The sequence below is a fragment of the Vigna umbellata genome, chromosome 9 (genome assembly GCF_029865625.1).
Source record: "Vigna umbellata cultivar VRB3 chromosome 9, Vumbellata_1.0, whole genome shotgun sequence".
Classification (NCBI taxonomy): domain Eukaryota; kingdom Viridiplantae; phylum Streptophyta; class Magnoliopsida; order Fabales; family Fabaceae; genus Vigna; species Vigna umbellata.
In genome coordinates this window covers 29710732-29726949 of record NC_142173.1, presented here as the reverse complement: position 1 = coordinate 29726949, position 16218 = coordinate 29710732, and positions in this window count along the sequence as shown.

Here is a 16218-nt window from a genome sequence, read left to right as displayed (position 1 = left end):
CAGATGGCCACTCAACTCACTGAGGAACAGTCTCAAGATTCAGAGTTACCATTTCAGACTGTTCAGATTCCAGATGATGATGATAGTGGCATCAACATAGAAGATGGGGAGAAGAGTCATGAACTTACTATTGTGCCATCTACTTTCCCATCATCCTATGTCCCTACTCTTGCACCTGAGGAGAGTGATGAGTATTTTGAGGAGCAGGCAGAAATAAGCAGTAACCCTGAACCAGGTAGACCACCTTCATCTTCCCACACTTTAGCAATCTTCAAGGAAGAGGAGGTAAACATACCTCAATTTGATTATGTTGATGATTATGTTGTTGAGGATTATGTTGATGATTGTATTGTTGTTGAGTCTGATTTTAATTTTCCCTATATGCATGATGAGAACCAATTTTTGCTATCGCATCCGAATGTTTATTCTCCATGCATTGAACATGAATCTGAGTCTGTAGTTGATATTGCTTGTGATTTTGAAATTGATTCATGTTCTGAGGATGTATCTGAGGTTCAGTCTGATAAATTGGGATTGGGTGTTGTACCTCTACATGTCATTTCTTTGGAGCCACATTGCACTAACCATGTTGCAGGAGGTACACATGAATTTGACCAACATGCACCCACAGTGGAAGGAAAAGGTGCTTACATACACACTAGTTTCAACATCAATAGGCACCAGCTGAACCCGCTCATCAACAATCACTTCTTCTTAGATCCAGCTGTGGATGATATTTCCCTGCTCGATCAAATATGGAGGATGAAGCAGTTCTTCCTCAAAACTTCTTTGCTGGATCCATTGGTGGAAGACATCTCCCTACAAGTCCAAAATTGGCAACTGCCACCATGATCAGGGGAGTTTTCTTTCTCTCTTCTCCCCCTTTCCCTACTTTTATTGCACTTGTCCATGATCTGTTGACTGTTATGATTTATGATCTTATGCTTATGACACATTGAGGACACTGTGTAGTTTAAGTGTGGTCTATTTATTGGGGGAGATTTTTAATTTTCTTCGTTAGTTTTTGTTTTCTTGGTTAAATTTTTTTCTTTTCTAGGTAGTTTTTGTTTTGTTTTGTGTACAGTTTTACATGTTTCTCTTGATTTCTGGACTTTGTTTGGGTTGTAAATATGTCTTCCACTTCATTGATACTCTGATTGGTTGAAATCTTTGCTTTTCTTTGCTTGGAAGATGATTATGATTTTTGAGAGTTGAATTGATTGTGACAGAATTACCCTGTGTGAGATTTGAGCCACTTTATGTTCTTTCTTGTGTGTGATATGTCTCTTGATTGCTTGCGCATATGCCTTGGCTTGACTCTTGCTGATAATTCTTGATTGATATGCATGTTTGGAAGTGATAAAGGCATTTTTGTTCTTGAGCCTCTCTAGCCAAATAAGCTTACCTTGTTCTAATCCTTTGATAACCCATTTTGAGCCTATACATTCCACATTTCTTTGTTTTGAAGCTCATACACTAGCCCTAAGTGAAAAACCATGATTACCTTAACCTTAGGGAATTTTGGAGCTTTGGAAGTGTTTTGGGAACAAGTGTGGTCTCCTGGGGGTTTCTGATGAATTGGCTGGTTGGTTCCTCTTCTTGTTTTGTGTTTGTAAATATGTTGTGTATCTTGTCTCTTATAGTTGTGTCCTAAACAGAGAGAAAAGAAAAGAGATAGGATGAAAAAAAAAATAGAGAAAAATGAGAAAAATAAAAATGTGCGAATAATGGAGTCAAGAAGAGGATTGAATTAGAGGTTTTGGGTGTGATTTGACTGTGTTTACACTTGTTCCCCATTGCTCCTCTATTTCTTTTGGTTTGTAGCTTCTCATCCACATTTATCCTCCCTTGTCCTTGGCCCCATTACATCCATAAAAGGCCTTTTGATTTGAACATGCATATGTTTTGAGTGTTGATATTAGAGGCTTGCCAAGTCTATTGTTGCTTGCTTTCTTGAGTGCATTGAGTTGAAATTCTTTACCTTATACACTTGAGAGAAACACTAATTGTGTGCATCTGTGAGGTTTTGTTACTTTTGATTCACCTCTTGAGCTGATTAATCATTTTGCCATGTCTTGAATTGCTTGGATGATTTCATGAGTATCTACTTTCTCTGATTCATTCTGTGTTGGAATTGTCTATTTCTTTTCTCTGTCCAGATTTCTTGAGGACTGTGTAAATTCTGTTTGTTTCCTTGCGAGTCTTTGTTTTCTGTGTGCTAAGTTGTGTCATACCCTTAATGTCCTTTGAACTATTCCCTGATCTGCGTCTTGATTTTGCCCAGGAGTGCAAAAGACTAAGTGTGGTCTATTTTGATGAGTCAATATTTTGTTCACTTCACTTAGTTTATTGTGCTAGAATTAATCGGGGAATTGTGCTTAATTGTCCAGTATTTTCCCATTTTTACTAATTGTGCTTAATTTGACCAAAACTTCTAATTTTAATTAATTTGGATTATTTGAGCAAATTATTTGCATTATTAATTTCAGGGAAAATGTTGGAAATACAATTTGGAATATTTGGAGTTCAAAAGAAAATGTCACATCAATTTTATTTTAAGCTAAGATGAGAGAGAGGTGTGGATTTCATTTTGTTTTTTGCTATGCACACATATAGGGACTTCATTTATTGGAAAAGAAGAGCGGGCCCATGGACAAATTAAAATTGGTCCAGCACTTGGTGGCAGCATAATCCCGTCCAGCAGAAGAAAGAAGGTAGTCCAGCAATTTGCTGCCATCATGACCTGCACACGCTGAATTATGTCTTGAAAAAATGCACACAGCTAAATCACTTGGGCTGAATGAAAATATGCGGACCACACACAGCTGAAACACAGCGGCCCACATGAGAAGCAGCCACATTCATTCATTTTCCAGCAGCACACCGTGGCCCATGAGGATTTGTGACATCCAGCAATTGGAGCAGCCATGCGTCCAAGTCCAGCAGGGGTGTGTCAGCAGGAAGAAAGCCTCCACGGTCCAGCAAGCTTTGAGGAAGCCGCTACGTCCAGCTGCCACACACGCACTGCTGCCAAGTCCATAAAATCCAGCAGCTTTGGAGTGCACGGGAGGCAACAACATTCCACAGCCCAACAGAGAAGAGAGGCACACAGCTGAAAGGAGAAAAGGGGTCTAGTTCATTAAAGCACGTGGACAACAAAAGTAGCAGCATGGGTGGCAAAGAGAAGAAACATCCAGCAGCTCCAGCAATTTGAATTGGGTTTGGCTTCCAGCACATTCAACCATGTGAAGAGGTGGCATCCAGCAGCTTGAGAGGTCCAGGAGGTGCAAAGAGAAATTAAAAAGCAACCAGAGGTAGCAGGAGAGAAGGGAATGACCGAGAGAAAGGAGAGACGTTACGGAAAAGAGGAGAAGAAGGAGGAAGAATTGATTTTGGCTTGAAAAAGCTGAGCTGCCACCGAGAGGAGAGTGGATCTGGAGAAAGAAAGCAAGCATGGAGGTTCCAGTAGCCACCTTGGGGGAGATTTATTTTTGGTGTAGGGAATGAGCACGGAGGGAGAAAATTGATTACAGCCAAAATGTAGGTCCAGATGCTTGGAGAAAGTGATGTCTCAGCCTATTTATTTTATTTGATTCCACGTAACCTTGCTTTTGGTAGGTACAGGGTCTTTTCATTCAACCTTTAGAGAATGTGCACATGGTTAAAGCTCAATACAATGTGCTGGAAAAATCAGAGAGCTCCAATAGATTCTTCAATTTGTCTTTAACTCTTGGACCGATAATTGTTTTCTTTTATTCTCTATATTGAAATGCTTTTAGGGTAAAATGTTTACTAAATTACATCATTCTACTGTTCAAGCACGTTTTTATTATTGTTTCCGCTGGTGATGTGCCCATCTAGATGACTAGAACGTACAATTTCTTTGTTAGATGAAGGTCCCAATTTAATAGTTTTAGATGAGTTGCTTTATTTAACTGTTACGTTCAATCGGTGCTTTCAAGTTAACACAAGTTCGGTTTTTAATTTGTTTAAAAGTAGCTTGCTTTTAATTATTTAATTTTCTTTGGATTGAATACATGGATGTGTCACGGCTAAGGAGGTAGTTCTTTATAAGCATTTGCAATGTTTAATTTCTTTTGGTAGATGAATGGGTCATAAGTTTTATTTTCTTTCATTTTATTTTTTTTTTAAAATTTTACTTCAACGCTTTTAATTTTTACCGCAACCAAAAAAAAAAACAATCTTTCAAAATCCCCCCCACAATGTGTTTGATCTGAGACTGAACCACATTTGGTCCTTGAGAGACGACCTAGGAGTCACTTCCTAGTCTATACTGCATTCTTTTATGCACAACTTTTGTGGGAGGTGCGACCCTCTCATCAGAGAGTCTCCCAAGTTTACTTCTTTTATTTTAATTTGTCATGTTGAGCATTTAATTTTCCTTCCAAGCTGCATTCTATATTTAATGCTTTAATTTATGTATTGCATTTGAATGGCACACCACGTGTTTCTTTATTATCTATTGCATTGTTTTGTTTAATGTTTTAATTTACTTCAATGCTTTCAATTATTTTTGGTTGTCTTTAGTTTCCAGTTTTTAATTTAGTTCATTTCGAATCACAAAAAATACTTTCAAACCCCCCCACTTCGTGTTGACCTGAGACTGAACCCAAATTTGGTCCTTGAGAGACGACCTAGGAGTCACTTCCTAGTACTATACTGCATTCTTTTATGCACAACTTTTGTGGGAGGTGCGACCCTCTCATCAGTGCACTACCACATCTATCTTACTTTAATCACCACATGCTCCACCTATTACCAAAAAGCAATTGAAAAGACTTTACTTATACCTATCACCGTACACCTACCACATCTAATCACTTCTTCATTCTCAAACAAGAAAAACAATTCTCTTTTCTTCCAGCCGTGAATCACCATGTGCTTCCACTACCTAGGCTTTGTCCTTCCAGCCACCACTCTCCCAAGCCGAGAATCACCTTAAAGTAATGAATGAGAACCATGCAAAATTCAAAAGCCGAAACCCCACTCCCTTCTTCCTTCTTAAAACCGTGACACCTACTCAAGTCTACTCTTCACTTTCATTTTTTTATTCATCATGACATGTGTCCTACTTCTAGATGATCCCTTTTTCTAAATTTTAATTCAATGATGTGCTTTTCATTACCACTCCCTGTCACCTTACTACACTCATCATTTCCAAGACTTATTCCTCTCTAAAAGCAATTAATCATTTATCATATTCTTTTCACTACAACCATTATTAAGTGCAGCCGTGTAGAAGTGACAGAGTTCATGGAATAAAACAAAGATACAAGAAACAAACGAAACATTAAATGCAATTCAAAGTGAAATGGCATTAGATGAAAGCGTTAACAGCAAATGAACAAGGCTACTTCGGTTAATGCTTTCCAAGGTGTAAAATAATAATAAAATTATTCTTGGTTCAAGCATTAAAGATACAAACAAAAACTCTGGAAACTGTACTCAATAAAATTCAACCAAAAGCTTCTTCTCTGTGGCAGCTGCACGCACCCCCCTGCTCGTTGCCCTCCAACCAGTTTTCTCTCCAAGAATTCCAGCCAAAATAATCACTCCGTGAGGGTGGCGGCTTCCGCGCACGTCCCCCTTTTTCCAAGCCAAAAAACGTGAACTTAAAATGTCCTCTTCCTAGGTTGCAGCAGGGGTCCAGGTGCTGGACGTTCTTCTGGACCAGCCCGTGACACCATATTCTTCTCCAAGCACCTCCCTTTTTGCTGCCAGCGTGTGGGCCAGGTGTGTTGAACGCTTCTTCCTTCAAGGAGGAGGCTGTAGTGTGCTTCCTGGACGCTAGACAAATGTGGGATGTGGAAGCTGCTGGACTTTTTTTTGTTCTCCCCGTGCACACCCCAAGCTGCTGGGAATTGAAGAAACATGTTGGGCCATGGTGATTGCTGATGCTCTCTCCTTGGACGCGTGCTGCTACAATTGAAGGTCGTCGTGGACGTGTGTCCTCTCTTCGAAGCGTTTCCAGCCCAAAAGAACGTGGACGTGTTGCTGCTTCCAGAATGAAGATAGCTGGGCCTGCTGCTTGCTAGACGTCACCCCAACGTTCGTAGCCCGTGCTGGATGCCACGTGAAGTCCCTTGCTCAAGCTGGAAAAACCGAGAGCTTCCAAGCCTGCTGCTGCTTTTTTTTAGAAAGTCCATCTCAGTGTGCAACTCCTAAAATGAAATTTGCACCTCCTTTGCATGTTGCAATAAAATCAACACTTTATTTTTTTTATTGTCCTCCAAATGTTTCAAATGTTCCAAAATTTTCCCTGCAATTAATAATGCGAATAATTAACTCAAATAATTCAAATTAATTAAAATTAGAATTTCTGATCAAATTAAGCACAATTAGTAAAAACGGAAAAATACCGGACGTTTTAGCACAATTCCCTGATTAATTCTAGCACACTAAACTAAGTGAAGTGAATAAAATATTGACTCATCAATGAGTGAACCATCATATGAATTGGTAGAAGATTGAGTTACATCTTGTTTGCTTCACGACAAGCAAAGTTCTAAGTTTGGGGTTGTGATAACAGTTGAAAAACTGTTATTTTTATGCTTAAAATTGATACTAAAAGCAATCTTTAACACTTAGAAACTAGCTCGAAATCATGCTTTTGTTCATATTTTCAGAAATAAGAGAGCTGGACAGGTTTATGCTTGATTTCAGTGTTTTTGTGCAGGTTTTAAGGTGAATTTGGTGAAAGAAGTGAAGAAGGAGAGAGATGGAATCAGAAAAGACATCAAAAAGTGCAAAAGGAGAAGCCGCAACCACCGCTCAGCTGCAGTTTACCGCTGAGCGGCACTCAGGAGTTCACGGGAGATCCGCTGAGGCACAAAATGGCCGCTGAGGCACAAAATGGCCGCTGAGGGGAAGAAACCAACTCACGCACTTACCGCTGAGCGGCACTTGATGCACAAATTTATGACCACTGATGGACAAATTTATGATCACCAAAATATGATGTCACAAACTTGTTTTACAATCGACAAGTATGACCGAATCGTTCAAGTAATAAACTTGGTAAGACCAAGTATCGTTCTTCCCAGAGGACTCACGGCCTAGTTTAGTTGTGTGGTTTGTTGATTAGCTAAGACTTAAGGACGAAATATTTGGATTTTTATATGCAAAAGATGAAAATAAACATGTATGCATGAGGTTTTGATCAATGGCAAAAGCAAAAGATAAACACTTTCAATGAAATATATGTATGAATATGTTGTTGGGGGTCAATTTCATCTTATCCACTCTCATATATTTTAGGAATTCAACATTCAAATCATCATTGTTAATGCCACTCTCTAAAGTACCTTTCAAGAAGGCTTCTCCCTAATCACGAGATACAATTCCTAGCATTCCTAAGGATCAGTTCATAAGTGCAGGAGCTTAACGACAACCAATATAATATTGGGAGAAATTCCCCAGATCTAGACTTCCCCGTACGCGCCCTGATGAGAGGGTCGCACCTCCCACAAAAGTTGTGCATAAAAGAATGCAGTATAGACTAGGAAGTGACTCCTAGGTCGTCTCTCAAAGACCAATTTGGGTTCAGTCTCAGATCAACACGTAGTGGGGGGGGTTTTGTAAAAGTTTTGTTGAATGCGATTAAAATAAATTAAAACACGAACATAAACGCAGATGTAAACACAGAATTAAGACATTTGGTCATTAAGCTAACATTTCAACTAAATTAAACAAAACTTGCATGACTCACTTCAATTGAAATTGCTAAATCAGAAATGCATCTTCCATTAATTAAAGGCAACGCGTAGAAGCATAATGCAGCAAGAAAAATTAAATTACCAATTCCTTGTACAACTTGAACACAATGAATAAAGAGAAAATGCATGTTGTGGCTGGAATAAAAGAAGCTACACTTGACCAAATTAAATACACCTAAATCTAATGAATCTACCACTCCATCACCGAAACATGGAAAACCAAATTCATTTCAGCTGAAAAAGGAAAAAAATGCATCCAATGCTATTAAATGAAACGCTGTAAGCTAAAGCAGAAATGCACATGGCTGGAATATAAATTCAAAGCAAAAGTGTATGAACTAATTGAAGATGTAACTTTTAGCTAAAAATTTAAATGCAAACCGAGAAAATGGAGGCGGAAAGAGAAAAGCTAAATGCGTGAAGAACACATAAAATTAAATGCTTGAAGAAGTAAACGGAGGTGGCAGCTGCAGGAATAAAACCCGTGCACACCAACACGGAAGCTACGTTCTCCAATTGAATGCGCTGCTTCCCTTCCATACTCCACCGAACCACCTCTTCTGCTTTTCTAAAACCACTAATGAAAAGACAAAATCAATGCAAGAAAGGGTCCCACTAAATGCTAATGCTTTTGTAGAAAAAAAAAAAAAACAAAGTATCTCTATTTGGTTTCTAAAAGAAAAAGAAAGCCTTTGAACGTGACAGTGTTGTCTTCTCCAGCCAAAACAAACTCCAAGAATCAGTGTGCAACGTTGGACAATACAATCATAAACTTAAAAGCTTCAATAAAAAGTGCATGAACCAAAATGAGAAGGGCAATGAGTAAATCAGCCAAATTAAAGTAAAGCTTTTTCATCCAAAATCCCGTAACAGCATGCTACCCATTTCTACAAATTGAAAAATGCTCAAAGAAAAACTCCAATGAAGGTGGCGGCTGGCTCTCCCCACGTCCAGCCCTCCTTTTCCCTTCCAGCTCCTCTCTAATATAAACCCTGGACCGTGAGCGCTTCTTCCTGCACCTCCTTCCTCTCTCGGTGCCTTTTTTTTTTTCCAGCTGGACCACGTGTTGATTTCTGCTTGTCACACCTTCTTCTGCTGCTGGGTCGTGGAGCTTGCTGGACCGTGGAGCTTGCCAAGCTGCTAGAAGCATGACATCTCCTCAGGTTGCCTCTACTGGACACTTCCGCATTGGGCCTTTACTTCATTCACGCTGCAGGTGGCGCATCCAACACATGTCCCAACTCTCTCTTTCGTAGGTGGCTGCTACAGCTTTAATTTCCACATGTGCTTTGCTGGATGCACTTTTTTTTCAATAATGAAGTACCCCTCTCAAAGAGTAAAATTACCATAGTGTCCTCCTTCTTTGGTACCAATTTCCATTTCTCATTTAATCTCCAAATGTCCCAAAATTATCCAACAATTTTCCTACAATTAATAATGCAAATAATTAGCTCAAATAATTCAAATTAATTAAAATAAGAATTTTTGGTCAAATTAAGCACAATTAGCAAAAACAGAAAAATACTGGACATTTAAGCACAATTCCCTGATTAAATTCGGTACAATAAGCTAAGTGAAATTGAGAAAATATTGACTCATCAAAATAGACCACACTTAGTCTTTTGCACTCCTGGGCAAAATCAAGACGCAACTCAAGGAATAGTTCAGAGGACATCAGGTGTACAACACAAACTCAACACACAGAAAACAAAGACTAAAAAGGACAGAAACGAAATTACACAGTTCTCAAGAAATCTGGACAAAGAAAAAGAAGTAGACAATATGCAACACAGAATCAATCAGAGAAAGCAGATACTCATGAAATCATCCAAGCAATTCAAGACATGGCAAAATGATCAATCAACTCAAGAGGTGAATCAAAAATAACAAAACCTCACAGATGCACTATCAGTGTTTCTCTCAAGTGTCTAGGGTAAAGAATTTCAACTCAATGCACTCAAGAAAGCAAACACAAACAGACTTGGCAAGCCTCTAAAATCAACACTCAGAAACATATGCATGTTCAAATCAAAAGGTCATTTATGGATGTAATGGGGCCAAGGACAAGGGAGGATAATTATGGATGAGAAGCTACAAACCTAAAGAAATAGAGGAGCAATGGGGAACAAGTGTAAACACAGTCAAATCACACCAAAAACCTCTAATTCAATCCTCTTCTTGACTCCATTATTCACAATTTTTTTATTTTTCTCATTTTTTTTCACCTCTTTTTTTTTTCTCATCCTGTCTCTTTTCTTTTCTCTCTTTAGCACACAACTGTAAGAGACAAGATATAAATCATATTTCTGAACATAAAACAAGAAGAGGAACCAACCAGCCAATTCATCAGAAACCCAAGGAGACCACACTTGTTCCCAAAACACTTCCAAAGCTCCAAAATTCCCTAAGGTTAAGGTTATCATGTTTTTTTCACTTAAGGGTGATTAATGAGCTTGAAAACAAAGAACAGGGGAAAAGTATAGGCTCAAGGGGGTTATCAAAGGATTAGAACAAGGTAAGCTTATTTGGCTAGAGAGGCTCGAGAAAAAAGCTGCCTTTATCACTTCCAAACATGCATATCAATCAAGAATCATCAACAAGAGTCAAGCCAAGGCATATGTGCAAGCAATCAGGAGACATATCACACACAAGAAAGAACATAAAGTGGCTCAAATCTCACACAGGGTAATTCTGTCACAATCAATTCAACTCTCAAAAATCATAATCATCTTCCAAGCAGAGAAAAGCAAGGATTTCAAACAAATAAGTATCAATCAAGTGAAGGAAATGATAAGTCTACAACCCAAACAAAGTCCAGAAATCCAGAGAAACATGTAAAACTGTATACAAGACACGACAAAAACAACCTAAAACAGAAAAAATTTAACCAAGAAAACAAAAATTAACAAAGAAAAATCAGAATCTCCCCCAATAGACCACACTTAAACTACACAGTGTCCTCAATGTGTCATAAGCATAAGATCAGAAATCAAACAGTCAACAGATCATGGACAAGTGCAATAAAAGTAAGCAAAGGGGAGAAGAGAAAAGGAAAACTCCCCTGATCATGGTGGCAGTTGCCAATTTTGGACTTTCAGGGAGATGTCTTCCACCACAGGATCCAGCAAGGAAGTTTCGAGGAAGAATTGCTTCATCCTCCAGATTTGATCTAGCAGGGAGATATCGTCCACAGCTGGATCTAAGAAGCAAAAATTGTTGATGAGCAGGTTCAGCTGGTGCCTATTGATGTTGAAACTTTTGTGAATGCTGGCACCTTTGTCTTCCAGCATGGGTGCATGTTGATCAAATTCATTTGTACCTCCTGCAATGGGGTTAGTGCAATGTGGCTCTATAGAAATTTCATGCAGGGGTATAACACCCAATCCTAGTGTAACAAGCTGAACCTCAGATACATCCTCAGAACATGAATCAATTTCTAAATTACAAGTAATATCAATAACAGACTCAGATTCATGTTCAGTGCATGGAGAATAAACATTAGGATGTGATATCAAAAAGTGGTTCTCATCATGCACAGAGGAAGAATTAAAAACATGCTCAGCAACAATATGATCATCAACATACCTCTCAACAACATAATTATCAACAAAATCACATTGAGGTATGTTTACCTCCACTTCCCTAAAGATTGGTAAAGCGGTGGAATATGAAAGTTGTCTACCTGATTCAAAATTACTACTTATACCTGCCTGGTCCTCAAGATATTCATCAGTCTCTTCAGGTGCAAGGGTAGGGACATAGGACGATGGGAAAGTAGATGGCACAATAGTAAGCTCATGACTCTTCTCCCCATCTTCTATGTTGATGCCACTAACATCATCTGGGATCTGAACAGTCTGAAATGGTAACTCTGAATCTTGAGACTGTTCCTCAGTGAGTTGAGTGGTCATCTGCCCTATCTGATTGCTCAAACATTGAAGGTGTGCTCTGTTCTCTTGCTGAAACTGAAGGTTCTGCATGGTCATCTGCTCCAACAACTCCTGCAATGTAAGCTCAGAAGTAGAAGGTTGAGGAGCTATCTGGGCAGACTCATAAAGTTGCAACTGTTGTTGTTGCTGGACTGGCGGAGGCATACAAGCATTCTGAGATGGTGCTTCCTGATATTGCTGTGAAGCATCATACCATCCCAAGCTAGGGTCATTCCATCCAGGATCGTTGTTGTAACCATACTGAGCGGGGAAGAATTCATCCAAGAACAGATGCTTAAGATCTTCCCAAGAAGTGATGCATCCTGGAGGAAGACAATACAGCCAATCCCTTGCTGCTTCTTGTAATGAATGTGGGAATGCCCTTAAGAACATGTGATCAACCGGTACATGTGGAGGCTTCATTGAAGAGCAAATGCTGTGGAATTCCTCCAAATGTTTGTGTGGGCATTCACCTGCAAAACCATGAAACTTAGGCAGCAAATGTATCAGTTCAGTCTTGAGAACGCAATGAACATCATCCTCAGTAGGTGGAACAGGTTCCCGAAGAGAACTCTCAGAAGTCGGAGGATGAGCCATATTGTTCTCAACATACAAATCAGCAGAATGTGAATTACAATCAGAGTAACATGCAGAAGGAGAATCATAATCAGAGGCACTCACAGAATAAGCACTATTCACATAACCAGAATAGGTAGACATAGGAAAAAAAAATACTAAAAATTACGAAACAAATAAAACACAACACATTTATACATGCAACACGCACACACAAAACAGAATATCACATCACAACACAAGACAAGACACAACACACACTGACACAACAAAAAGACCTAAGACTGAACCATTGGTCCCCGGCAACGGCGCCATTTTGATGAGAGGGTCGCACCTCCCACAAAAGTTGTGCATAAAAGAATGCAGTATAGACTAGGAAGTGACTCCTAGGTCGTCTCTCAAAGACCAATTTGGGTTCAGTCTCAGATCAACACGTAGTGGGGGGGGTTTTGTAAAAGTTTTGTTGAATGCGATTAAAATAAATTAAAACACGAACATAAACGCAGATGTAAACACAGAATTAAGACATTTGGTCATTAAGCTAACATTTCAACTAAATTAAACAAAACTTGCATGACTCACTTCAATTGAAATTGCTAAATCAGAAATGCATCTTCCATTAATTAAAGGCAACGCGTAGAAGCATAATGCAGCAAGAAAATTAAATTACCAATTCCTTGTACACTTGAACACAATGAATAAAGAGAAAATGCATGTTGGGCTGGAATAAAAGAAGCTACACTTGACCAAATTAAATACACCTAAATCTAATGAATCTACCACTCCATCACCGAAACATGGAAAACCAAATTCATTTCAGCTGAAAAAGGAAAAAAATGCATCCAATGCTATTAAATGAAACGCTGTAAGCTAAAGCAGAAATGCACATGGCTGGAATATAAATTCAAAGCAAAAGTGTATGAACTAATTGAAGATGTAACTTTTAGCTAAAAATTTAAATGCAAACCGAGAAAATGGAGGCGGAAAGAGAAAAGCTAAATGCGTGAAGAACACATAAAATTAAATGCTTGAAGAAGTAAACGGAGGTGGCAGCTGCAGGAATAAAACCCGTGCACACCAACACGGAAGCTACGTTCTCCAATTGAATGCGCTGCTTCCCTTCCATACTCCACCGAACACCTCTTCTGCTTTTCTAAAACCACTAATGAAAAGACAAAATCAATGCAAGAAAGGGTCCCACTAAATGCTAATGCTTTTGTAGAAAAAAAAAAAAACAAAGTATCTCTATTTGGTTTCTAAAGAAAAAGAAAGCCTTTGAACGTGACAGTGTTGTCTTCTCCAGCCAAAACAAACTCCAAGAATCAGTGTGCAACGTTGGACAATACAATCATAAACTTAAAAGCTTCAATAAAAAGTGCATGAACCAAAATGAGAAGGGCAATGAGTAAATCAGCCAAATTAAAGTAAAGCTTTTTCATCCAAAATCCCGTAACAGCATGCTACCCATTTCTACAAATTGAAAAATGCTCAAAGAAAAACTCCAATGAAGGTGGCGGCTGGCTCTCCCCACGTCCAGCCCTCCTTTTCCCTTCCAGCTCCTCTCTAATATAAACCCTGGACCGTGAGCGCTTCTTCCTGCACCTCCTTCCTCTCTCGGTGCCTTTTTTTTTTTCCAGCTGGACCACGTGTTGATTTCTGCTTGTCACACCTTCTTCTGCTGGGTCGTGGAGCTTGCTGGACCGTGGAGCTTGCCAAGCTGCTAGAAGCATGACATCTCCTCAGGTTGCCTCTACTGGACACTTCCGCATTGGGCCTTTACTTCATTCACGCTGCAGGTGGCGCATCCAACACATGTCCCAACTCTCTCTTTCGTAGGTGGCTGCTACAGCTTTAATTTCCACATGTGCTTTGCTGGATGCACTTTTTTTTCAATAATGAAGTACCCCTCTCAAAGAGTAAAATTACCATAGTGTCCTCCTTCTTTGGTACCAATTTCCATTTCTCATTTAATCTCCAAATGTCCCAAAATTATCCAACAATTTTCCTACAATTAATAATGCAAATAATTAGCTCAAATAATTCAAATTAATTAAAATAAGAATTTTTGGTCAAATTAAGCACAATTAGCAAAAACAGAAAAATACTGGACATTTAAGCACAATTCCCTGATTAAATTCGGTACAATAAGCTAAGTGAAATTGAGAAAATATTGACTCATCACGCCCGTATCGACAAAATCAATAATCATGTATCGAATGAGTTAAACAATGCAAGCGTTAAGCAAAGACGAAAAACCCTAACTAATGATGAAAGAAAGCATAAGTCTTAATTAAAAGATTTAAAAACAGATTCCATATATGAGAGCTTCAAAAGATTACATTGATTCCCCAACAAACATACAGAGTTTAGTTCACCATATTCATGGTGAACCTAGATGAATTACAATGAAAGAGTGAAAGATAAAAGCCTAAAAAGGTGAAGAGGAAGCCTCAGCATCCAAGATCCTCCTTCAAAGGGGTGGAAGAGAGAGTGTTTGCTTCGTTCCAGCCAAAGATACTAACCCTAGGAAACCCTAAAGCTTATATATATTCGTAAATTACAGAAAATTAGGTCCAAGCCCATTAAAGTGCCGCTCAGCGGTAAAATACCGCTCAGCGGTAAGTGCGTGTCACGTTTCTTCCCCTCAGCGGCCATTTTGCCCCTCAGCGGTCCTCCCGTGAGCTCCTGAGTGCCGCTCAGCGGTAAACTGCCGCTGAGCGGTGACTTCGGCTTCTCCTTTTGCACTTTTTGATGTCTTTTCTGATTCCATATCTCTCCTTCTTCACTTCTTTCACCAAATTCACCTTAAAACCTGCACAAAAACACTGAAATCAAGCATAAACCTGTCCAGCTCTCTTATTTCTGAAAATATGAAGAAAAGCATGATTTCAAGCTAGTTTCTAAGTATAAAGGTTGCTTTTAGTATCAATTTTAAGCATGAAAATAACAGTTTTTCAACTGTTATCACAACCCCAAACTTAGAACTTTGCTTGTCCTCAAGCAAACAAGATGTAACTCCATCTTCAACCAATTCATATGATGGTTCACTTCATTCAAAAATCTTCTTTTCAAGATAAGTAAAAACATCAATCAAACTTATGATCAAGATTTCAATCAAGATGTGCACATGCTTTAGTGTTTCACAAAATCAGTTAATACCCAACAAATGCTCTTTTTCATGAATGACCAATCAATTAAGCATGGATGTTCATGTGCTAATGGAATATTTCCTCACTAGGTAAAGTATTTCACTCAACACACAAGTGTATAAAAGGTAATCACTCATTCACTCTACTATCACAATGTCACCTGAATCAACTTTGCCTTTCATTTTACCACAATCAAAAACATTCACAAGCATGCATCATCACAAGGACTTTTCAATGGCTTATAATGTGGCTGGGCTAACAAGAAAATTGGTTTTTCTGGATCACAAAATCCTTGAGTTAAGAGAATCATAACAACACAATCATCTTATTCATTCCCAACTTTCTTTTGCCTTTGCATTGAGCTTTGCTTCTTTTTCTTTTCTTTTCTTTTTCTTTGCATATTCTTACTTTTTAGCTCTTAGCTCAATGCTTTTCCTTTTTCATGTTTTCCCAACAACCCCAAACTTGAACATTTAACAATATCACACAAGATCTTCTACTTAACTCAAGGTAAAGATTTTCAATCAAGGGTTTCAGTGTATGTTCAAGGCTAAGGGTTCAAAAGGATAGAACACAAAGTGTTCTCTTTTAGTGGGCTAATTTTACGAATTTGGCCAATAAAAAGGTTTCCAACAAACGGCCTTGATCATATGATGCAAAACAAGCAATTGATTCAATCATAGAAAACCTGGGCAAAATCATTCATGCTTTCAAAGTAATAGCATTCAACAATAACAACTCTGGAGCTCAAAACCTCACATATAAGCTCATTCACATTTGACATACACATCCTGCTTAATTTCACAATCACAATCATGATATCTGCAT